This window comes from Callospermophilus lateralis, chromosome 10 (assembly GCF_048772815.1).
Source record: "Callospermophilus lateralis isolate mCalLat2 chromosome 10, mCalLat2.hap1, whole genome shotgun sequence".
In the NCBI taxonomy this organism is placed as follows: domain Eukaryota; kingdom Metazoa; phylum Chordata; class Mammalia; order Rodentia; family Sciuridae; genus Callospermophilus; species Callospermophilus lateralis.
The window spans coordinates 89,654,534-89,680,526 of NC_135314.1; the positions used below are offsets into that span (position 1 = coordinate 89,654,534).

Genomic DNA, 25,993 nt, shown 5'->3' on the forward strand with positions numbered 1-25,993 from the left:
TTCAAATATACATATATATATATACATATTCAACAAGAAACAAATTTCATTTAACATTTAAAATTATATTTCTCAATTGTTCGTAAAATTCATATCATGATAAAAATATAATTCAATTTGATTTGGGAAAATGTGTTTTCTAGAAAAAATAAAAGAAAGAAGCACCTTTGATTCACCTTCATTCCTTTGAGGTATGTTTCCCTGCAAAAGTAGTAGACATCCTCAATGACTGGGATGTCTTTGCAGAGTTTTCTCCCCAGCATAGTGATCACAAATATTCTGGGAAACTGCTGGCATGGATCATGCTGCGCTACAGGCAAGGAGAATTGTCTGCAATAGGTTGATATGAATCCTCTTTCTATTCCACCCACCCCATCCAAATTGTGTAAGGGACACTGATATTTGGAAATAAATTATTTGTAAAAAGAAATTTTTAAAGAAGATTAAGAAGCATTATGGTTTCCTTTTCCAATTTGCACTGGATAATAGAAACTACAGAACAGACAAGTTTTGTTTACACTTTTGGAATCTGAAAACCACACATTACAGAAGATTAAAATGAAAGAAGGCGGAAGGAGGAGAAAGGCAACCTTGTGTGCTGCTAGAGAGACTGACTTGTTTTGTTATTTTTTTTTTTTTTAATTCATTTGGCAGCTCCTATAGCTGGAATTTAAGCCAACCACCTTTCTATTTCTTTCAATAAGAACCTGGCAATAAAAAGTGGGACTTCCTAGGCATCTAGCCCATGATAAAATGCTTAGACTAAATCAGCCTATTTGCAGTTTCATAAGCACGAGGGGAATTTGTACACCCCTGTCACCATGTGAGAAGAGATGAACCAAGCTGCACACTTTCTTCACTCTGGAATTTAGTATTTGTTGGGCACACCAGGGCAACTGCCCCTTATGTTTATGGAAGGCCTTATTCTTTTCCAAGTGCTTTATACTTATCTCATTGCATTATGCTGACAATCTTAGAGGCTGGTAATAGGAGAATTAATATCTTATGCTAAAAACATTGAGATCAACAACCCAGGAGGCTGAAGCTGGAGGATTGTTGCAAGTTCAGGGCTGGCCTCAGCCACTTAACAAGACCCTAAGTGAAACCCTGTCTCAAAATAAAAATATAAAATGGGCTGTGGACAGAGCTCAGTAGAAACCCTGGGTTCAATCCCAAGTAAATAAATAAATTAATAGAAAAATAATAATAAAACAAAACCCAAATATTGATAATCAAAATTTACTGATATACTAGATATATCCTATACTTTTCAAAAGTTTAGATATTTTCAAACATGATTCTTTAATTTCACAACAGCTCAGCAAGGCAAGCATTTTGCATTCATATCATAGAAAATAAAACTGAAGATTGTAAAGATCAGGTAACTTTCTCAAGTCATTCCCCAAGTCTGACTGATTTGAAGGTCTATGCTATTGGTTTTGCTGTAGCATAAAATGTATAATAGGATCCAGCAGAAGTCCCTCAGCTGGTTGCTTGTAAAAAACTACAACTACCATATTTCACCTCACAATCATTGCCACTACATAATCGTCGCATTCTGTTTTTTCATCCAAACATTGGTTTATAACCTTTCATTATGTGGTTGTTGCATACTATAATTCTGCATACGAGGTAAACAGAGCTGCAAAGTATTCACCAGTGGCACATGGATGAACATTTGTCTTCTCACTCACTGAAAGCACGAAGCCAACAATTCTCAGTTCATGCACATTGTCAGTAGCTTTCCGAAAGCCCACTTACAGGGTTTATTCAGAGTGCTGCAGTATTAATGGCAAACACATCTTGTGTGAGTGGTGCAAAGAACAGCACATCACACAATGAAACCAATGATAGGGAATGAAATGGACCAAAGCAGTAGAGAATCTTTTAACAGAAGATGAAAGTTTCTAAGTTTATACTTAGCAACACTGTAGTACATTTTCTCAGTTTGACCATAATTCACAAATCAATAACATCTAATCTGTTACCATTTTTCCCCCCAGGGTGGAAAAATGTTTGCTAATCACAGAGAAACAATGTGTGTTGATTTGGATTATTCGATTTTAATGTATATTCACAGGAATTTTATGTATTCTAATCTCACAACAAAGACAATTTAGTAATAAAGATTTTCAAGTAATACTGGCACAGTTGTTTTCAAAAGCTTTACATATTGGTTGTCCCCCATTTTCTTTCAAAACAATTTTCCATAATCATCTGCAATGATTATGTGGCTAAATACAGTGGATCTGGCTCCTTTACTTCTTCTCCACTGTTCTTTCTACTATACAATCATCTTTTCTAATATATTTGTAATATTGGCCAGTATCTATACTGTCTTATCTCAACCCCTTAATGATTATGATATTTAGATCTCCATGTGTAGTGTTTGAAATTTTCTTTCAAATGCAGGTATGAGAAACTTAGTCTCCAATTCATATGTGAATGGAGGTGGGGGGTGCTTTGAGAGGTCATGACAATTAGATCAGTTCCTGAGGATGGGTCCCCATGATGAAATTAGTGACTGTAAGAGGAGAAAGAGACTCAAGCTTGCACCCTCTTCAGCTCTTTCACAATGTGATGGTGTGATGTCTTCCACCATGCTGTGACAGCAAAAAGGCCTTCACCAGGTGCTAGCACCTTGATATTGGGCTTGGGCCTTCAGAACTGTGAGCTGAATAAGCTTCTACTGTTCATAAATTACCCAGTATGCAATATTCTAATGACACAAAGTGGACTAAGACACTGCAGCACACTTCATCAGCAAAGAGTGATCCAACTTCTGTGAAATTCCATTATTATAACTTTACAAGGACAAACTATGCCTCATAACCCTGGTGTTCTTCCTTCTATACACCTCTTAGACCATTTTACTCCTGGTCAAAAGATGAAGAAAAACTGAATTGGAAAGAAAAAGTTATTATGCAGAACAAAAATATTTTAAATTATAAAATAAATTAATGATCACCACATTGCAAAGGTATTCTTTAATACCAAATAATATTGACCCTAGTGGTCTCACTGAGGTTGGACAAGGTCTGATTGTCAAAAAATTATTAATTATACATTAAGTCTTTTAGATTTTAAGGGTAGTAATGGAAAATTATAGTTATCTCAAATAAAGTTTTCTTTTTCTCCAACCTGATACAATTTTAGTTGTATTTAAATGTTCTTAAGAGTATTTTAGGAAAGTTTTACACAGGAAAAGCTTCATTTTTGGGGAAAATATTATATACACTCACATACAGATGTAACACACATTTTAGACTTTTTTTTAAATTTAGTAAATAATAATAATAACCTCTTTCATTTTGCCTTATGGGATGTGCTTATTTACTCTGACTCTGTCACAAATCTTTCTTTTACTCACTAGATCAGTTTGGAGGGGAAAAAAAAGAAATCTTTATTTCCTAAACTGTGAATATCTAGAAAATAGGGCTATTTTTCTAGCCTTAATTATTGTAGCCCATTGCTCAGCATGGTGACTGTATTTGCAGTAAATGCTTCGAATGGATTTATTAGTCAAGGCAAAAACAATGTAGTTGGATATAAATAGGTTCACTAAAGCAATAACAATACCAAAGCTCTATAATGTAATTTTTCTTTAGTTGCAGGCCAAGAAACTCATTGAACATTGTGTGGTTTGTTTCATTTTTATAAATTCATATTAAAGTAAGCAGAGTTCATATCTCATACATGAGCTATAAGTTAAAACTATCATTGTGGGATTGTTTTTATGCCCTCAGTGAAATTTAAAATGCAACAGAATCCTACTGCAGAAGTTGATGCTATGAGATAACCATAACACTTGTGTTATAGGTAGCATGAGAAAGACATTGAGAGAAACTGTATCACTAGGGCATGGTGTGACATAATATGACAAAAAAGTAGATAAATCATAAGCTTTTTTGTATGTGATCATTATTGTGCTAAGAGAGAGAGAAGAAAGCTAAAATTAAGTAAACACACAAGTCACAATTTGTATTCAGTTGGAGAAAGAATTTAGTAGCACAAAGTTAGTAAACATGAATCTTTTGTTTCCTACAAACAACCATGTTTTATTCTATTTTAAAGACATCATGTAATTACACATCATATATGTGTTTTGGGCTCAGAAAGGTGAAGGGTAACAGAGGATAGGTAGTCCACACTATGGGAGGAGAATGAGCAAAATCCTGGGGCTAGAAAGAAGAACAGACTTTTTATACAAACTTGAAGAATCTTTTTTTGATTCAAGCATAGTTCTTGATTAGTGGGAAGGGATCTGGCATCGGGAGTCAGAAAACCTGAACCTCAACCAGTGCATAGGGCCATGATTCAGTGATCTGCAGGGAGTCCTTTCCCTTCTCCTAAATTTCAGAGCAGCAGTATTATCTGATAAATTATGGTATGGTGAGAGTCTGCATAGCATGATTTTGTGGTGTATGGTGACTTTCAGGCTGTTACATTCATCCTGAAGTGGCCTGGTTCTGATTTATAGGCACTTTATACTAGAAAACCCCCAATTTACCAGCAGATACCCTGTAGACAACAAACCTCATGGCAGCCTTCCAGGAGCTAGGGGACTGGGGGGAATCTCCTTGAAGATAAGACCTCCCAGTTCTCGTGATCCTTATCCAAAGTTAAAGTATCAGTGTAGGAGAGGTAGTAAAGATATACTTCTAACATACCTGATGTATTTTCCCAGAAAAAGGAGAAATTATACAGTGTTACACAAAACCAGTACACAAAAATTTAGGCACTCATAACATGGCTAAAATATAGCTTTAAGCCTTCCATTACTTCTCATTTAGAATGTTCCATAAACTTCCTAATTGATCTTAAATTCTATATCTAACCAATTCTTCATAGTATAGCCAGAGTTATATATTCAAAATATATTTTGTGCACACCCCACTAAAGAATAGCCATATTTGTGCTACTTTCTTTCTGTTGCTTGCCCTTGACAGGAAAAGTAATGGAATCCCATATGGAACTTCAATGTCTATATTTGACAAGTTTTACTTAAACAAAAATTATTTGAAAGTTAAACTCTCTTAGAAAATGAAGGACTTATATAATCCTGACAACTACCAAAATGGATACTTCTGATCAAACTCACATCATGGAGTTTAATCAGCAAGATCCAAATCACCCTGCTCCCTACCCTCAGCCCAAGAAGAACCACCATGTAAGAGCTGCATGTGAAAGTAGAGACATTCAGGCACCTGGAAGATATCTCCTGCCGTTGCCAGTGAGTAACTCAAGGGTGTCTTTCTGCAGAAAGGTTTTGATGGAGGTCTTGCTAAAGAACTTGCTTATCCTGTTTATGTTCAAAAAGGCCAATAGCAGGAGGAGAAAATGATATATTATTATGGAGGACCTAAGTTTCAGAAAAAAAAGTGGTTTGAGATCCAACCTTTTCCTTCTTAAGATTTTGAAAATACTAAAATATTCTTGATGGACTGAGATAGACTTTAAAAAGTTACCTGGTAGCAGAGAATTTCAAAGTCATTGAAGAATTCCAAAAGCCTCTGAGATGGCAATTTATTTTAAGAAGGATTTTAACCCTGGAGATGTATATCAAATATTTGATTCCAAAATGTGGGGCTCTTCTTAGGAACTCCTTGTGACCCATGCTGTCTGGTCCTTAGATCCACCACAGGGAAAGTACATGAGACACTAAAGAACTATATTAGCAAACGTGGTAAACTTGGAATCCAGCTGTTGAAATTGCATAGCTGTGGCTATCCCTGGAGGAGAAAGAGTTCTTTCCTCTTCAGTACCCTGAGGAGTTATTTCAGTCCCTACAATGCTACCTGCTGTTGCCAAGGGCTGAGCAAGATTATTGGACACCTGGTTTGGGGCTGGCACCTCCTTTCACTACAGAATTGTTACAGCTGACAGACCATGTAGAGCCTGGCTGGATCCCTTAGGCTTGATGGGAAACAGATGGGTATAGAGCAAAAAAAAAAAGGAGACACAAAGAGGCTATGACTCCCCAGAAATTTGACTTGATTATGAAAGAGATGGGCCTTTAATTTGTCCCCTACACTGATAGAAGCAGATTTTCTATAAATATGCACTAAGAACTGTCAATTCCAAGCCTTCAAGGAAGAAAATAGCCCCAACAATTGAGAACCAACAGCCAGTGACACAAACTTCCAGATTCTTATCCTTCCTATTCTCTACTCTTGCTGAAAAAAACTTACCTCCTATGTTCTGAGCCTAAACTCTGAAGACACACCTGGAGATTACCACGAGTCTTAGTTTGGGTTACCCCCAGAACAGACCTAGAGACAAAATTTGAATGTAAGTAGCTCACAAACAGGTGAGGATAGTAGAAAGAGGAGAGGTGAGAAAGGGAAGACAGTCAATAGAAGACATCTTATCAAACCATCTTCCACCCTGGATGAATGGAACCTAATCTTGCTAGAGAATACTGAAAATCCAGTATCAAATTGGTGTGTGAGAATTTTCTTATCCAAAGGGCAAGGAACCTGGGTATTGAGTCACTAAATCCCCATCAGCCAGGAGAGCAGGGCTGCTCCAAGGAGGTACTGAATGTTACTCCTTCAGGATTATCCTCTGCACTTGCAACTTTCCATGGCTGTAGAGAGCCCCAGGCTAAGAGAGGAAGCTTGCTATCTAGAAATCTTTTTACTGAAACAGAATGCTTACTGTCTTCTATCAGACCACAGAAATATAATGGATTTAATTTTTTCACTTTTTTGAGATATCTTTCCTCTTTCAGGGAATGCCATCACTCATCTGTTGTTAATTGTAGCAAGCAAAATATATTTACAGATTAACTTGGAAATAATTCATGGGTATTTTTAATGACTTTTAAAAGTGTTATATCATGTTTTGACTGTAAAAACAGTTGTTTTCTCTGCCAGTCGTGCTGTTCCTAGAGAGGGAACACAGTATGCTAGAATTTCTTAGCAAGAAGAGAAGCTTCAAGGAAACAATTTTTCTTTTTGTTTTACTATGTCTAGCAGCATTTTGCCTGGACTGGTTGACAAATTAAAAGTTAAATGTACAGAATCTGGACTCTCAAACACCAATTAGCATCTTTTTTCTTTATTTTTCAATCTCTTTTCTAATTTTAACAACTCAGGAATAGCAGTAGCTACTGAGACAGTGTTTCCCAAATCTGAACATAGGATTCGAAAGAATAATCAAGAACTGAGATCACCCATCAGTGATATTTGTAAAGACCTGAGCAAGAGGTCCCATCAGAGTTATACATTTTGACACTTGCCATTGTTAATTTGCATGTTTGTAGATTCTGGTTTCCTGTTCCCCCGCCTAAAAGTGATGTAAAGGCTAATGAAGTTATGCAATTACCTAAGATACCCTAGGTAAATAAAGATATTTTATTATAATATATAGCATTTATTAAATACATATCAAATACAGATAGCAGCAAAAGGGATAACAAAAGAGGAAGACAAGTTGGTATGCAAAATGATTGGTGTTGACCTGTCTTATATTGTACCTTATTATCACTTCAACCTTAGGACTTTGGATAAGGTTCAGAGAAATAGTTCTAGAGACTAATGTGAACACCTACCAAATTGCTATCAGGGATCATTTATAAATCCATATTCATACTGCTCAAAGGCATTTCCAGTCTTAATTAAATATTTATTGGGCATTAGCTATATGTCAGGGACTAAGTCAAGTCCCCATGGGTTTTGAAACATTTTTCATGAAGAGATATTGACTTTAATTATAAAATAAATTCTACAGGGTGCTAGGGAAAGGTCTACAAGGGTTCTCACTCATCTGAGGGATCAGGAAGGACTTCCAGGACAAAATTTCTTCTATCAGGAAGGTACTATGCTAGGTTCTATATCATACAGGAAAGAACTAGAAGCAGATTTGGTGCAAAGCACATCTTCTTACATCAGTTTACAAAAGGCTGCTTAGTTATATTTTATGTATCTATATGCAATAATAAATTTAATAATGAAAAGTATTTGATTGCATATCACATATATTTCTTGAAAATTTCTTGTATAGGAAGATTCATTCTCTGAGAGGGGGAGATGTGGCTATCCTCACCCTGCACCTCCCATATGACTACCACAAAAAGAAATCAAGTTCTCTGTAGTTGCAATCACTATAGTTGTGGTGTGGCAAATACGCTAGAGGTTGTTTATTTTTAAAGAGTCCTTGTGCATTTATTAAATCATGTGTTTGATAAATTATCCAAATCCAATAATCATAGAAAGATTAGAGAGCTGATTTAGCAGAGTTCCTAATAATACTAAAGCAACATACATCAAGTCTACATAATGCAGCAAGACAGAAGAGGCCAATGATTTCCTACATACAGCTTATTTTTAGGAATTGTATTTTCAGATTGTAATGCTTGGTATCTATATATGCAAAATAATATGATTTTAAGAATTTAATAAAAATTAATAATTTTAATAAAAAGTAATAAAATGGTGCTTTAGTAAAAGATAAACATATAATTTTTTATAACACCCAACCATTAAGCAAAGGACATTTGGTAACAGTAGACTGAATCACACACAGAGGCAATTGTTTAATTAATTAACCAATATTATCATTTAGATATAAATTGATAATATAATTTTTCCTTCCATATGTCCTATTTGAGACCAACCTCTGTCCTATTATACATTGGGACATTGGTAAAATATTCACATTGAAAAATAATGACATCATGTTTTATATTATAGAAGCAATCAAAGCAATGGAGAGGGATGGAAAATATGTGAATGAAAAACAGATTGTTCTTTTGAACTTGCTGCTTCTATCCAGAGAGATGTTAAATAATGGTCAAAATATATGTGACCCTTACTGGATGCAATTACATTGTTAATGCAGTTTCTTTTCTGGCTATAAACACAATAAATGTTGTTGCAGACTGCATCCTACCGAGTGAGACTTGACATTTTAAAAATAGTCAGAGAAACACAAGGGCTTTAGATCCTTTGATGTGCAATTGTATTCATGACAAGTTTCTTATAGCAACTTTCTCTGAAACAGAGGATATTGTTGAGCTGAATAAAAAAAAATATGCATGTAAATAAGGAATTGCACAACAAAGCACACTGTCAAACTCTAGAATTTTCCTGGTTTTCCTTTTCTTCTCCATATGTTGCTTGGTAACAGATAGGACTCTTAGGGCCCTTGCTTCTCAAACATCACAGAATGGCCTACAGAACAACACAGGGCAACATCTCAAGGATTGCTAAATCTTATTTTAGTTAACCAATTAACCTGTGTTATAGGATCCTGCAATTTCATTAGAACACTTCATCTTAAGAGATAGTTATCTTGCTGAAATGCTATGCAGCACCTACCATTGAAGGATTGTGGGTTGAACACTGAAATGTGAAGCTGTTCCAATAGTAAAGGGGCTTATTGGTTGGAAGCTAAGATATTAGCAAAGAAAAACAAAAGAAGCATAAAAATAGACCATAGAAAGAGTCAAATGAGTAGGAACACAGTGGTTACTATGGACCACAATGGTCCTTGGACAAAGGATAACACAGAGAAAGACAGAGAATTGACTGCAGCACTCTCAGGAAGAGGAATAGGCAAGTGCAAACTCTGACTCCAACCACTGAGTAAGTCAGGTATGATGGAAGGGGGTTCTTTTAAAGAAGAGAAGAAAAATAAAATTGGAGATGATAACTGTTTTGTAAAATATCTCTTTCCTTATCAACAAACTCCTTATAAAGGAGAAACATATTCCATTTATCTTGGTATTATTTGACTGATCAAAAATATTTTTAAAAGATTTTTGAGATTACCAATACATTAAGCTGGAAAAGGCTTAAGTCCTTCCATGAAACAGGCTACAGGGAAAACCTAGGTTTTTGGAAAACATAGGACCATTTTCATGTCTTCCTGTTCCCATATTTCTATCATCACCAAAAATTATAATACAAGCTGTTGAAAACACAATGGCCTTCAGTTTAGAGTATGCGGGTCCAGTCTTTGAACCCCTACGTGCATTTAAGTCCAATCACAATATTCTCTTTGTAGTTTTAGCATGTGATTGTTTATCTAGGGGCACTGAGAATATTGAGGGACTTAATCTAATGCCAAATATGTGAGGCTATCTAAAGAGCCCAGTAGTGTGACTATCTTCTAGAAGCTGAAATGACTCTTAATAAATCCTAACAAACTCCATGTTTCTAAGGTGGCTCTGTCCTCAGAAGTTTGTGTGATCTTGGCATTTTTAGACGCACAAAGAAATTTATCACATTAGATTATCTATTATTGTATTATCTACTCATTCTTTGCAATGAAAATTAAAAAAAAAAATACACCTACAATTCTGTATGTTCCAAAGAGGGGAGAGGAGAAGATTAAGTGTTAATTAAAATTCTACTATGCACCAGGCATGTCACTGGGATTATGAATACCTGATTTCATTTAATTCTACCAACAGACCCGCCAAATTATATTAAATGGTACTGGTAGTAATGCAGTTTGGTTATGAAGGATCTGGTAGGTTACAATAAAGAGTCTGAACCTTGAAGTGCAGAGTAGAAATATCAGTGTGATTGCCAGACTATTTACATCCTTGTGAAGAAACTTTTTTTGAAATGCAAATTCCGAAGCAAGATTCTCATGTACACACACAACATTTTAAGTCAGTTGATTTGGATAAAGATCATGGAATTCATCATTTTAAAATAAGCACCTCTAATGATTTTGATGCAAGTGATCATACTTTGAAAACACAAAATAGAGACATACACATCCAATGAAGGATGTTTGAGAGGAAATTGATATCAGATTTATATATTTCATAATATTTCTTAATGTCTTCAGAATTTATGTTGAAAGTCTTAAAATATGAGTGAGGTGTCATAATAGTTTGTAACAAAGTACATGTAATAAATGAGGCATAAGAAAACTTTCAGAAACTTGAGAACAAAGCAATAACAGCAATTTTGAAAACCTTATCAAATCATTTAGGTAATTTTTAAAATTGGAAAAAATTATCAAGTGGTAAATATATAGGTTGTTCCTTTTTAAACATCACGTACTAGAAAACAGCACCAAAAGAGAGTATATTTAGTAATATATGATTAGCTACTAATGATTTCTTTTTTTAAGGTGACAGGAAACAGTGATCCTCTAATCATTCAACTTGTTTAGAAGTTTGTGGACACATCCTATGGTCATGCTGTATTGAACTACCTCTTTTGTTTAGGCAGATTAAGAAGGAACTGGGTTTTATCTTAGATCTGTTATTATAAGATTTGTGGGATGAATAAGACAACTTTACTTTTCCTCAATTCATAAAGAACAATGAATTGCAGGACAATATACTTCTGCAAAATATATAATCTAAACATATGCTTATAAGCAACAAAACTAATTCTCAAAAGATCAAAATTTTTACATAAATTTATGGAGTAGCAAAGGATGAAAGAAATCTTGGCTGTCTGATCTTACCACCTCAATTTTCAGATAAAGAAATAGGGGTTGAAAGTTAAGATGACTTTTTGGACACCACACAACTGTTTAGAGGCAAAACCAGAAGTGAGATTAAGGCTTTAGAGATCTTTTTGTTGTTGTTGTTCTAATTAGTTACATATGACAGTAGGATGCACTTTGACACACCATGTATAAATGGAGTATAACTTCTCATTCTTCTGGTTGTATAGGATGTAGAATCACACAGGTCTTGTAATCATGTATGCACATAGGGTAATAATGTCCAATTCAATCTACTACCCTTTCTAACTCCATACCCCCCTCCCCTCTCTTTACTACCCTCTGCCAAATCCATAGTAACTCTATTCTTCCCTAGTCCCCCCACCCCTTATTGTAAATTAGCATCCACATATCAGAGGGGAAAAAATCTGGTCTTTGGTTTTTGAAGATTGGCTTATTTCACTTAGCATGATATTCTCCAGACTCTATCCATTTACTGGCAAATGCCATCATTTCATTCTTCTTTAAGGCCGAATAATATTCCAGTGTGTACATATACCACATTTTCTTTAGCCACTCATCTGTTGAAGGGCATCTAGGTTGGCTCCATAGTTTAACTATTGTATAATATTGGCAAGAAGGGGAAAAATTACATTCATACATTGCTGATGGAACTGCAAATTGGTATAAGCACTCTTGAAAAGTGGTATGGAGATTCCTCAGAAAATTTGGAATGGAACCAGCATTTGACACAGCTACTCAGTTTTTAGCCAAAGGACTTAAAATCAGCATACTACAGTGAAGCAGCCATATCAATGTTTTTAGCAGTTCAACTTATAATAGCCTTAAAGCTCTTGATGTATTGCTTTTATAGACAACAAAGTTGTTGTCCATAAAAGTAGGATCAAACTTGATTAGTGTGTGTGTGTGTGTGTGTGTGATGAAAATATGAAATAATCATGAAAAATCTGATGAACACAACTGTAAACACAAAAAATACACAGATGATAAGACATGGATAAAAATCCTATATTTCACTTATGGATGTATTGATCCCTTCTTATAATGTCTGGTTTTTGTCATGTGTACATGTTGGTAGGTGGTAAATATCTATAAATGCTGAATCTTCTTGATTGATTGATTGTTTAATCCTCTTGTGAGATAATCTCTAATTAGATAAGTCTCTAAATTTGAGCTTCACCTTGAAGTCTATTTTGTCTGAAGTTAATCTTGCTACATCAGCTTTTATATTGGTTAGTATTTGTCTAATACATCTTATTTTCAGTTGCTTTTATTTTTTTGTTTTCTATCTCAATATTTTTTAAAATTTGAAATTAGCACATAACTGCATTTTTGAAAGTTCAACAATCCAGTCAGAAATTTTTGTTCCCCTGATTTGCCTTATCTATAGTTATTATAACCACAGATGTGCTTCCTTTATTCTACTGTGTCTTCTAGACAGTGTGCTCCTTTTTCTTCCTTTTCTCCTTTATAAGCTCTATTCACTTGACTTTGCTTTTGATTTTTCCTTCCTGTCTTTCCCTTCTTCTCTGTAGAGTTAGGAACTGTATATTCTACTTTATTTTTTTAATGAGTACATTATGTTTTAGGTAAGCTCAGACTGACAGAGACTAGAGTCAATCAGTTCTCTCTCCATCTCCCAACTGTGCATCTCAGCAAGATCCTCAGAATGTTCAAGGTCTTCCTCCCTCACATGCTTACATTGGTGTTTCCTGACATTTTTAAACTATCACAAACTAGTCCTTCTGGTTAATGTGATTTCCTTTGCAATCACCAGTTATTTAGATTTATCCACAAGTTCACCTGGTTTTTCTTTTGCTTTTGTAGTTTTGTTTGCTCCTTGAAACCTGCAGCTTTCTTTGGGATTCAGTTTCTTTCCTACTCAACGCTATTTCAGGGAACACCTGTAAGTCGCGATCTTCTTAGCCTTTTCCTAAAAGTATCTCTGTTTCTTCCTCACTTTCGAATAGCACTCTGCATGAGTGTAGACCCTGGGTGGCGTTCTGTTCCTTGGAATTCCACAGTTATTTCTTCCCCTGGGATCCTTGGCTCCTGAGGAGCCTTCCATTGCAGCCCTTTGCCATCTTTTCTAAGAGTAGTTTCACCCCAATTTGTTTAGATGTGAATTTTGTTTTCAACACATCCCACTTGCCACATAATCGCTAAAATAAAAAAAATTAACATCTTTAATAAATCTGGGTTAATTTTCTGCCATTTTATCTTTATTTTTTTAAGAGAGAGTGAGAGAGGGAGGGAGAGAGAGAGAGAGAGAGAGAATTTTTTTTTAATATTTATTTTTTAGTTATCGGTGGACACAACATCTTTTGTTTTGTATGTGGTGCTGAGAATCGAACCCGGGCCGCACGCATGCCAGGCGAGCGCGCTACTGCTTGAGCCACATCCCCAGCCCCCCATTTTATCTTTAGGTACTGCCTCTCACTCATTCTCCCCAGTCACTTTTGGGGGTCATTTAGAATAAGATGGTCCAAAATAGAACTGTGTGTGCATATATGTATCTGGATGTTTCTAAGAAACAAGATTGAGAGGTTGCTATAGTCTAAATCAATGTGTTCTCTTCCTATACTGAAATTATAATCTCTAAAATGTTGATATTAGGAAATGAAGCCTTCTGTGAGGGGGAAAAGGGGAAGGGGAAGGGGATTAGAACATAAGGGCTAAGTCCTCATCATTGGAATTAGAATCCTTATAAAAGAATCTAAGCAGGTAGTCCCTTCTACTGTGTGAACACATAACAAACAGACATGGACCATATATGAACCAGGAAGTGGCCCTTAGGTGACAATGAATCTGCCAGTTCCTTGATCTGGGGCTTCTCAGTCTCTGGAAATGAGACTCAGATATGTTTCTTTTGAGCTATACAGTTTATGGTGTTTTGCTATATTAGCCTGAATGGACTAAGACAGTGGGAATATAGTTCCAAATAAGGCTGAAGACTGATTGCCAAGGGAAGTCACTTTTCCGTTGCCACTGTTATTTCTCAGATCTTCTAAGGTCTTCCTTGCCTTGGTGCATTTGCTGTGCTTTTCCCACTGATGGGAATGCTGTGATTTCCATTCTTTGCAGAGTTGACTCCTTCTTAACTTTATTTGCCATAATTTCGAGTTACTTAGTCGATCTTCCATGCCAACCACAAGGAAGAAAGAGTCCTCCCTACTTCCCCCAACATTTTTTTTTTTCTTGGAAAGAGCTGTGATATTACTTTCATAGAGCTTTTTTGACTTTTTTTTTTTTTTTTTTTTTTTTTTTTTTTGTGGTACTAAGGATTGAACCGAGGGCTTTGTGCATACAATACAAGCACTCTACCAACTGAGCTATATCCTCAGCCCTCATAAAGCTTTTCTCAAATATGCGTATGTTTACTGTGTTTGTTTATTTGTCACTATCTATGGAATCTAAGTTCTTGGAGATCAGCAAACTTACCTATTTGTTTATGACTATGTGTCCCATACCTGCCCACAGCTCATTTCTAAAGTAGGCATTAAATGAACATGTGCTGAGCACATGAGTAAAGGAGTTGTGAAGCTGGCCATTTTTATATTTTCAAGTATTTGAGTATTCACCTTATAGTATTTACTTAAATGTTTTAACCCCTGACATTCTTTTATCAATTAGCACCAGACTCTAAAAAGACTTTGGAAAAATACATCAAGACATCTAATAAGAATATCTACCATTTTAATGCAAAAATGATGCCAGGAATAACACTTTGATAATTTTAGTGCTTACTATGCATATACTTACCAGAATTATCAGTGAATTATACTTGAATATTTTTTGCATAGAAATGAAAGATATTCTTATTAGATGCTTTGATGTATTTTTTCAAAGTCCTTATATTAATTCTGTACTGAAAATGAAAAGCAATAATTGTATAGTTACTTTTGCAACATTATAAGTTGAAAAACTGTAAGACAAATTATCATAAGTTGAGGACAGTCTATCATTTACACAATACCAAAGGAATATTCTCCAAATATTCAATGTATTACTGCTGTTATCTTGTTATAAAAAGTATTAGAAAAAAAGAACTTTTAAAAATATTTATCCTTATTTTCAAAGTGAATATATAATTTAGAAAATATAAAATACTGATTTTTTATGTCTACTTTGAGCAGAATCTCAAGGTTATTTAGTAACTCTTATTAAATAACATCATATGTACTTGATATATTAAACATTTAAACTCTTCCTCAAAAAGTCATATATTAGAAGACAGAATTATTTTAAACATATTTTAGTGGCCAATTCCACATGCATACTATCACACTTTTTATACTTTAAGGCAGTTGAAGACATTAGAAAAATTAATGGAGTTAGGTATGTCTGCACAACAAAAATATATGAATCATAGGCTTCCTAGAATATTTTTTTTCTAAACAAAAACCAATATGTATGCATTAAATGAATTGAGTTCAAAATTGTTGATGAAAAATATGTCTTGGGCAGGCAAATAATAACTAGCAAAGTCAACTCATTCTAAGCTGTTACAGCCTTTAATCACTAACAATTTTACCAATTCACTACAACATTATGATTATCTGTAAATCTTAATATTGCCATTAATATCTTATAGGAAAATCTACTAATTTCAAGTTTATATATATAAATGAAACCTATATTTGACTTCTAACTTCAGGATGTATTAGAAATAAAACCATTTATGAAGTTGTGTTTGGATTCTTCTGCTATTAAATCAGAACCACTATTGTGGCATTTATATGAAGAGCACAGAGTTTGAAATTTTGTTTGGTCATGAACTATAGTGACAGACTCAGTTGTGCTGCAATAGCAAATGAAACCCCAGATCTCAGTCATTTAATTCCATAATGGCCCATTAGGTTTATAACTATACTGAATGGTCATTTTAGCCTCAGGATAATTTAGAATCCATTTCTTAATCTGGTCAGGCTGTTTATACCAGGAACTAGGCAGCTTAAAAACAAAAACAGTTCCAGATGTTAGGAAGTCATAACCTAAGGCGCTGATAGACTCAGTGTCTAGTGAGGGCCCAGTCCTTGTAGACTTCTTCATAAGTCTTCACTTACTGGAAGGGGCAAACAACTTGCGGCAAGCCAATTTCATGAGAACACTAATTCCATTCATGAAGGTGACCCTAGACACCTCCAATTGTCCCTATCTCTCAATAATTTGCGGAATTAGGTTTCAACCTATTAATTTTTGAGACATGGATATTCATATCATATTAATTTTTCATCATGCCTGGTGGTTGCTCTGACAATCAGAGAAATCATTCAGCATTTGTTTTTTTGGGGATTGGCTAATTTCATTTAGCATTATTCTCCAGCTCCATTCATTTACCTGCAAATGCCATGATTTTACTCTCTTTTAATGCCAAATAATATTCCATTGTGTATATATACCACATTTTCTTTATCCATTCATCTACTGAAGGGCATCTAGGTTGGTTCCACAGTTTAGCTATTGTGAATTGTGCTGCTATAAAATTGATGTGGCTATGTCCCTGTAGAATGCTATTTTTAAGTCCTTTGGGTATAGGCCGAGGAGTGGGATAGCTGGGTTCTCTTAATAGCTGCCATTCTGACTGGAGTGAGATGAAATCTTATAGTAGTTTTGATTTGCATTTCTCCAGTTGCTAGAGATGTTGAACATTTTTCATATATTTGTTGATTGATTGTATATCTTCTTCTGAGAAGTTTGTGTTTAGTTTCTTGGTGCATTTATTGATTGTTTTTTTAGTGTTAAGATTTTTGAGTTTTTTATATATTCTAGAGATGATTAATGCTTTACCTGATGTGCATGGGGCAAGAATTTGTTCCCAATTAGTAGGCTCTCTACTCATATCACTGATTGTTTCTTTTACTGAGAAAAAGCTTTTAAACTAATGTGCTTTAAAGACAAAGAAAGTGCTGGGGCATATAGCTCAGTTGGTAGAGTGCCTGCTTCACATGCACAAGGCCCTGGGTTCAATCCCCAGAACCACAAAAACACAAAACAAAACAACAATGATAATGCTGTTATCTTGAGAGAGTGGATTATTTATCACAGAAGTTGGCTCCTAAAGGATTATTTCAGCCTGATTTTTTTTTTCTTGTATGTAATCTCTTCTGCCATGTCATGACATAGCTTGAAGACCCTTGCCAGATGCAAGAATCATGCTCTTAGACCTTCCAGCCTCCAGGACTGTGAGCCTAATGAACTTCTGTTGTTTAAATAATGATCCAGACTATCTGTCCCAATCTATTACAGCACCAGAAAACAGACTAAGACACAGTGACATATTTCTAATTTTTCTAAACTATGAGCTCTTAAAGTTATGGACCATGTGGCTTCCTCAGAAGTCAGTATAGTAACTGACATAGTGATTTTCAACATATTTCTGTTGAACTTAAAGCTTTCTACCATATAACATGATAAACAAGTGCCAGTTAATGTGTAAAGGAATTATAGTAAGGATCAATGCACATATCTATAAAGGTGTGTTGCTGAAATAACTGCTATCACTGGCTTGACTCTTTTCTGCTGGATTCAGAGACTAATGGAACTTATTCCTTAATTATAGGTACTAAGCTGTATATTGCATTTCCCAAATGCAATGCAATCAAATCCACATTGACTCTGGGGTCACCAAAATGGGAACACTAAAGGGGTTCTTTCTTTACCATCTTGCTTCACTCTGAGGTTTCTTGCTTTCAAATATTGACTTCATCTCAGCAAGAAAGAGATAGAGAATAAAATTTGATGTTTTTTTGTATCTCTTTTAGATAGATTATGAGAAAAGCTGAAAGTGTATGTTAATATTGCCATACAGATTGATAATATGAAAGTTATTGATCTCACTGAACTGTCAATCAACAGAGAAGGAAGTGAACAATTTAAGTCAAACTTTTTAATTAACTTTTACATATTTATAATATGAAGATTTAATAAAATTTCACGATTATTGCTTTTTTTACTTTACTATACCTTCCAATATAACCATAACCATATTTCTGCATCTACGCCAGCAAAAAAAAGCATTTCTCTATAAATTCAAATCATGTCCTATTTTATATACCATATCATTTCTGACAAATAGATTCTATACATTCTATCTATCTCTTAAAAAAATAGTGTAACTTTTCAAGAAGAAAACCTTTTGTGAATTGTATATTTCTCTATAATGAAAGACAGTTGGATAAAGTTGAATACTATATCTCAACTGCCCAGAGATAAATGCACATTGAAATTGCAGTTGAAATGGATTTGAAAAAAACATGCTAAGCTGAATTAAAAAAAAAAAAAAAAGAACTAAGAACTGAAAGCCCATGTTCATTTTAAAATAAATATATGACCATTTATCACATAATGCATTTTTCTCCTCTTAACTAATCATACTGATTTTTGTCTGAAATGAACAAACAAACAAACAAAAACCAGAAACAACATTAATGTCATTGAAATATTACCAGTCAAATAGTAGAATGAATGCCTTAAAGTAAAATTCAACTTTATAAGAAAGGGAAATGTGAAGGCCAATGGAGTATAGGTGGTATGCAAAGTTTGTTCTTTATGTGATACTTTTACTTCTGAGGCATATTTCTTGTGAATGATAAGGTTGACTGGCAGAGATGGTCGTCTTTTGTGAATAAATGAAGATTCTTTAAATCCATCAGTAATATTAAATCCTAGACTGATGAAGACATATAATTTAATCACTCTTTAACTTTTTACTAGAAAATGACTACAAGGCTTAATTTTCTAGTAAACTATACTGTAGAATTTTTAAAAAATGAAATAGGTTCTTTGAATGATGCTCAAAGTAAGATTCTGATAAAATTTCTTTAATCACTCACCATTATTGAAATGACGTTGATTTAATTGAACCTGTAAAAGAAATTGCACTTTCTAATCAGACTTCATCTGTAGATGCTTATTATTCAAAGAAAGCCATATGTATTTTCAAGCATCCTTAATTAAAATAATGCATATAATCTTAGATGTCTTTCTTCCTTGGTAATTATTCTGGAATTATTATGGCCTTTTTATCTTTTCTTATGCATAGAAAATATTTTCTTTTTAGTATTGAGCAAATAAAAATTGGAAAATAATTCATTAATACCTGTACCAATAATCTCCTGAATCATACCTTTGTATATTAGACATATACACTAAAATTCAACAACAGGGTAGTAAATTGCACACATACATAGAGTTCACAAATCAATAATAATTCTGGATTAAACTCATTTTGAGCAACCAAAATAGAAAAACCATGAGATAATTTTGTCTAACCAAGTGCATATATATCAAGTCATTTTGTATACAGCACAACCATACAAAGCATATAGTAAATAATATACTTCTGAGGGTACAGAAAAATATGTGACTATTTCTTATGTTTAATATATGTGCATATACATCATTATATACAATCACAATATGTATATATCTGTATATATGTGTCAGTATATATACCTATATTTATGCCTCTCTAAATATATCAGGAACACATATGTAGATATGAAAAAATCCTGAAATAAATACATATGTATTCTGCATCTTCTCCATTCTTTTATTTCTGTATATGTATAAATATTAATATATTTGCATATGTATGCATATATGGATATATGCATATAATTAAAGCTACTTATGCATTCTATAGAAATATTTACAAGAAAACCTTATATTGCAAAAACTTTTTCTAAGAATTTCATTACTTTAAATCAAAACATATTTAATGGCAATATTAATTCATGATTGCCAATTTCAATCTTGCATTTTCCTAGCATACCACCCTCCAACATGACATTGAGATACAAATATCTTGATATCCTACTCCTTTCCCTCCAATTTTCACTGCTTCACCAAACAAAATAAAACAAAAACAAAAACATCTCTCCAGAGGTGAAATTTCTCTACTGCTTAATATCAAGTTTATAAGTACATCTATCTTGCATTTATACTTTCCTACTCTCCTTTTATTTCAATAGCAGCACAATTCACAATAACTAAACTGTGGAGCCAAACTAGATGTCCTTCAGTGGATGAATGGATAAAAAAAAAAAGTGGCATATATACACAATGGAATTTTAATCAGCAATAAAAGAAAATAAAATCGTGGCATTTGCAGGTAAATGGATGGCGCTAGAGAAGATTATGCTAAGTGAAGTTAGCCAATCCCCCAAAAAAACTAAATGCCAAATGTTTTCTCTGATATAAGGAGGCTGATTCATAGTGGGGTAGGGAGAGGGAGCATGAGAGGAATAGATGAACTCTAGATAGGACAGAAGGGTGAGAGGGAAAGGGAGGGGCAGGAGATTAGCAAGGATGGAGGAATGTGATGGACATCATTATCCAAAGTACATGTATGAAGACTCGAATTGGTGTCAACATACTTTATATACAACCAGAGATAGGAAAAAGTTTGCTATATATGTGTAATAAGAATTGTAATGCATTACACTGTCATTTATTTAAAAAAAATCAATTAAAAGGTATTATTTGGCAGAATATCTTCTACATCTTTTCTAGATCCGTCCGCCTCCTACTTTACCAGCGATTTTTATCCTTTATCCATCTCAAGCTCAGTCTTCAACATCTCTTCTTACTGACTTTTCTATCATCAATGGAGCATGTTTAGGTGTCTCATAAAAAATGTACTGAACAAAAAGCAAACTTTTTTTTAATAGTGGATAATTAGATAGCAATAATTGTTCTGTCTTATTTTAAGCCGTTCTAGACCAAACTTCTTTATAAAACTATTATGCTCAAAGCCTTGATTTCATCTCATCACACTTACCCCTATGCACACTGCATCAGACTTGCAATCTCATTTTTAACACCAGTTGGTCAAGTCCGACATCAACTGTTTTGCTAAACCCAAGAGAACTTTAGGAAGTCATAAAACATGTTGCCTTGTGCTAATACTTCTCCAGATAATTACACTGGTATTTCCTCTACTACCATAGTTTTAAATGTCACATACAAATAGAGTAATTGCAAGGCCATATTTCAAGCCCAATGCTTTTCTTTACATTCACATAAGTATATACAACTGCCCAATGGACATATCCCCAGAAGCTGAAGGCTTCATAGACTTCTAACTTAACATGCCAAGAATCAAACTTTTCATTTTACTCCGTACATTTTTTAAACAGAGAGCTCCATTTGCTAAGTTTTTCTGTTCACCTAACTAGGGTACTTTATAAAGTACTTCTAGCTGTGGAGTATTTTAGAAATATGTATGAATATAGTTTATTGTATGTAAAAAAGTATAAGCCGTGAAGCTATGTGGTTTAGTTTAACAATGTGATAAGTGCACCTCTGGAAACCATTTAAGCTTAAGGCAGAATAATCAATAGCTAAAAATTATGGTGAAGTTGAACTATATTAATTGGTAAAATATCATTATAAGGAAAATTATCTGTAGTATTTACCATTTTCAAAGGTCCCAAGGAATGGTGAAGGGAGGTAGGGTGGCCCCATAAGACTGGTGGAGATCTTGATATATTGATAGGGATCACCTTGGGTGAAGAATGTTACCTAAGAAGTCAAGATTCTGATCTTCAGTGATATAGTCAATTAGAACATAAAATCTCCAGTATACTAGTTTAAAATAGTGCAGCTTCTACCTCAGAGGTAACATCTATTATGGGGGTGGGTAAGAAAGGCACAATAACTGAGTACTTTTCCTCTGATATCTGTTCATTAGTGATACCTACACGTGCTTTATACCTCCAGCCATATATTTCTTCTCCTCTGTTTTGTTGTTGTTGTTATTTATTTTATTCTTTCTCCTCTGTTTTATATTTCCTTTATTTTCTGGATATAAAAGTTAGAAGAAAGTTAAAAGAATAGGAAGATTCTTTTAGAGAACCACAAACTTACTCTATCTTTTATATTGGCTTCTGACTCAAAATGTCTGTGGGGTGATCTGCTAAGATGGAATTATAAGGAACTTAGTCAACATTTTTAATAACAAACACCAAATTTCTCTCTTCATTTTCTCATCTCAATTCTTGTTACTACAATCACCCAGTTTTTAAAAGTAAAATCCTAGAAATAATCTTTAACTGTACATTATCTATCATTTTGAGAGAGAGAGAGAGAGAGAGAGAGAGAGAGAGAGAGAATTTTTTAATATTTATTTATTTTTTTTTTAGTTTTTGGTGGACACAACATCTTTATTTTATTTTTATGTGGTGCTGAGGATTGAACCCAGCACCCGGCGCATGCCAGGCGAATGCGCTACTGCTTGAGCCACATCCCCAGCCCATTGTCTATCATTTTAATAATGGGGCTGAGATGCCAATATGTTTTGAGTATTTCATCCCTAGAGCAGAGGATAACATATATAAGCATATAATAAATATTTTAAATGAGTTCAATAACTTAGTATTTCTTGAATGTGTTTTTCTTAATTCCTTCTGTCACCATTCTGGTTTGAACCACTATCATTCAGCTAAACCATTGTATCTACTTTTCAGCTGATCTCCCTGGACCTATTCTTGCCACTCTCCAATTTATTCTTCGTTTTGCAGTAGAATGACCTTTTCAAGATGAAAGTCTAATCATGTGTCCTCATTGCTTAAATTTCTTCAGTTAATTTCCTTTGTTCTTAAGATACTGCCCAGACTTATTAATATGTCTTTATGTGCTTTTTATTTCTCTAGCAATATGTCCTGAACTTTGCTTTATTTATGTTTTGAACTTTATATCCAAGTTATGTCTAACTTGTTTCAGTTTCTTAAAGAGCCAACTCCTTCTACCTCTGAGACTTAACTTAGAATTGCCCTTGCCTGAAAAACTTTTTCCCACATATATATTTCATTTTATCATTTTACAGCTCCATTTGATACTATTGTTTTCCAGAAGTCTTTTCCTGCCAACTGGGATATGTACTTATGCTATGGTCTCCCTTAGGCCCCATTTTTCCCATTGGATATTTATCACATTTATTATGATTTCTTATTGTATAGCTTACAAACTTAATTACATGCTTCATGTGGACAATTCAACTTTCCCTTGTAATATGTGGAAAATTCTGCAACTAGAAATAACTTAATCATATTTGAATGAATAATTTTATTCATTACCCATAATAACTTTACAAATGTGCACATTTCTCCCTAGTTTATATAGAGAGAAGACTCAAATATGTCAAGAAAATTGTGAAAGGTTTGTAATCACTTTCTATGTGATGTTTATGTCAATTTAATGTCCCTTTTTGTTCACTTGCATCATCTATGCAACAGAGTTAATAAATCTTACCTGGAGACAGGTGACAGAAAAGGAGATGTGGTTAGAAAGCTAAGTGTGCACACAATGAATGAAAAACAATGAGTTATGTGAGAATTCAGCCTACCGCCTGCTTTTGGATGGATCATGAGTTTTAAAAAGTTTTTAAATTTTCAAAGTAGTTTTAAAAATAAAACAAGAATCATATTTTATAATGTCAAAATATATGGAATCTAATGTTCACTTTATTCATAAAATCTTATTGCAACATAGCCATACCCATTCACTGAGCTATCGTTATGTTTGCTTTTGTGCCAGCAGAGCTGAATTATTATAAGAGAAATGGCCCAAAAACTCCAAATATTTACTATCTGCCCTGGGTTTAGAACAGTGCCTATATGCATCCAATAAGATATAGTATTATTTTTAATAAAACTCATCACAAGTTTCTTTATACCCTAAGTGACTTATAGAATTATAAGTTATTATCTACCAGAAAAATTTCTGACAATAAAAACTATGACAAACTTCTCTGTTCTTGTACTATGTAATACATTTTATACATATAATATTTCTATATATATAAATATATAATACATATATAGTCAAGTAACCAAATGTTTTGCCTTTAGTGGGAAAAAACCACTTACACTACAAATACAAAGAATTTACATGATTTTTAATATGATTCCTACAGATGGGATTCAATTTTTTCTTCTTTTTTAAAAAAATTACCTCACTTTCCACCTTTGCACAATAAAATTGCTTAAAAAGACTTCATGAATATGTATCAGAGATATTCCTCCCAGATCAGAATCTCAAAGAAAGACAGCTAAATGCTAAAGAAATAACTTGAGTATCCAAGATTTGTGAAGCTGACTAGATTAGGCTCAGACCAGTGTTGAATTTCCTTCCTCTAGCTAGAAGTAGTCTCTCAAACACTAGTATTTTCCTCCTTGGAGCTTATGTTAATTGGCCTGCCCTGCTAAAATATCAATCTGTCCTATAACTTGGCTTGGTCAACAACTGTAATTTTAAAATGCTTAGCTATTTGGGATTTCAGGACACAAGACCATATGGGATACTGATTCTTTGATAAATATGGCTTTTGGGTATATTGCAACCCAGATAACACTTTATGCAAGCAAATGGAGCTCTTGATAACCAGGTGTTCTACTGTCCTCTTCTGCAGTGTAAGTATTTCTACTCACTGTTTCTTTTACATGGTGCCTCATGACCTATTTTGTCTCTCATATAGTTTTCTGACCCCATCATTCTTTCTGTAAGTTTGGGGTCCAACACTACCTAAATACCAGATTGCTTATGTAAAATTAAGTTGAAAATGCTCAATTACTCCATTTATTAAGGTTATGTCTTTTCCTAACGATACTATCCCCAAATTTTTCCTTCATTAATATTTCAGTTTACTGATTCGTTGTGTTTTAAACTTAACATTGAACTCAGAGAAGCACCAGCTGGATAAGTTGATGAGACTGAGACAGAACAGGAAGGGCCCTGATCCCCATGAAGCTTTTCTAACACCAGTTACTTTAAAAAAATTGTGTTTTTACAAAAGATGTTTGTTCAGTAGCTGCTGACATCAACCCCTGCAAGTGCCATAGGCCTAACTTTACCAATATCCAACCTATCTGGTATGGTGGTAGTGAGCACTTCTATCATGTTTTGAGAGCAAATTGCAGAGGAACTCAATGCATGTGTCCAGATCACCATATTAAGAGAAAATCTTAGTGCTGAATGCAAAGATTGACAAGATATGTGCAGAAATGAGGAGAATAGGTACAACAGCTGACAGTGCACCTGTGTGAGCTCACCCTTTTTGTCAATGTAAGCTTTGCTCCTTATGTCCTTGGAGAGCAAGCAGTCCTGGGAATCTTATCCTATGCAGTTTCCCTGGTACTTGAGCACAAGTTCCAATAAAGCCTTCAATGGATGGCATCACTTGCCTCTTGGTTATTTCTATTTCAAATTGATCAACAAAACCCTCAGATGAGCTAGTAACACTAAGAGCAGATAACATCAAAAAGAGCCACACTTTGCCTTCTCATGATTTATATCCTGAATTAAGCAAAAGAACCTCATGCTGCTTGGTAACAAGATGATTTTGACCTGGGTCAAGCAGGCCTAGATTATAAACTGAGTGTACCACTTAATTGGCTATAAGACTTTGAGCAAGTTACTTGAGCAAATTTTTAAATCTGAAGATTCCTCATCTTCAAAAATGAGTAAGAGCATCAATTTCAAAAAAAACCTGCTGTGAGCACTAAAATAATGTGATAGGTAAAATATTTATAAAAAAAAATACACCACAAAA

General features: G+C 34.1%; 1 protein-coding gene across 1 annotated transcript in view; it reads right to left on the reverse strand.

Annotated features, from left to right (window-relative positions):
• Positions 1-25,993, reverse strand: part of Naaladl2 (N-acetylated alpha-linked acidic dipeptidase like 2) — a 645,091-nt gene that overhangs the window by 48,893 nt on the left and 570,205 nt on the right. The window lies entirely within an intron of this gene.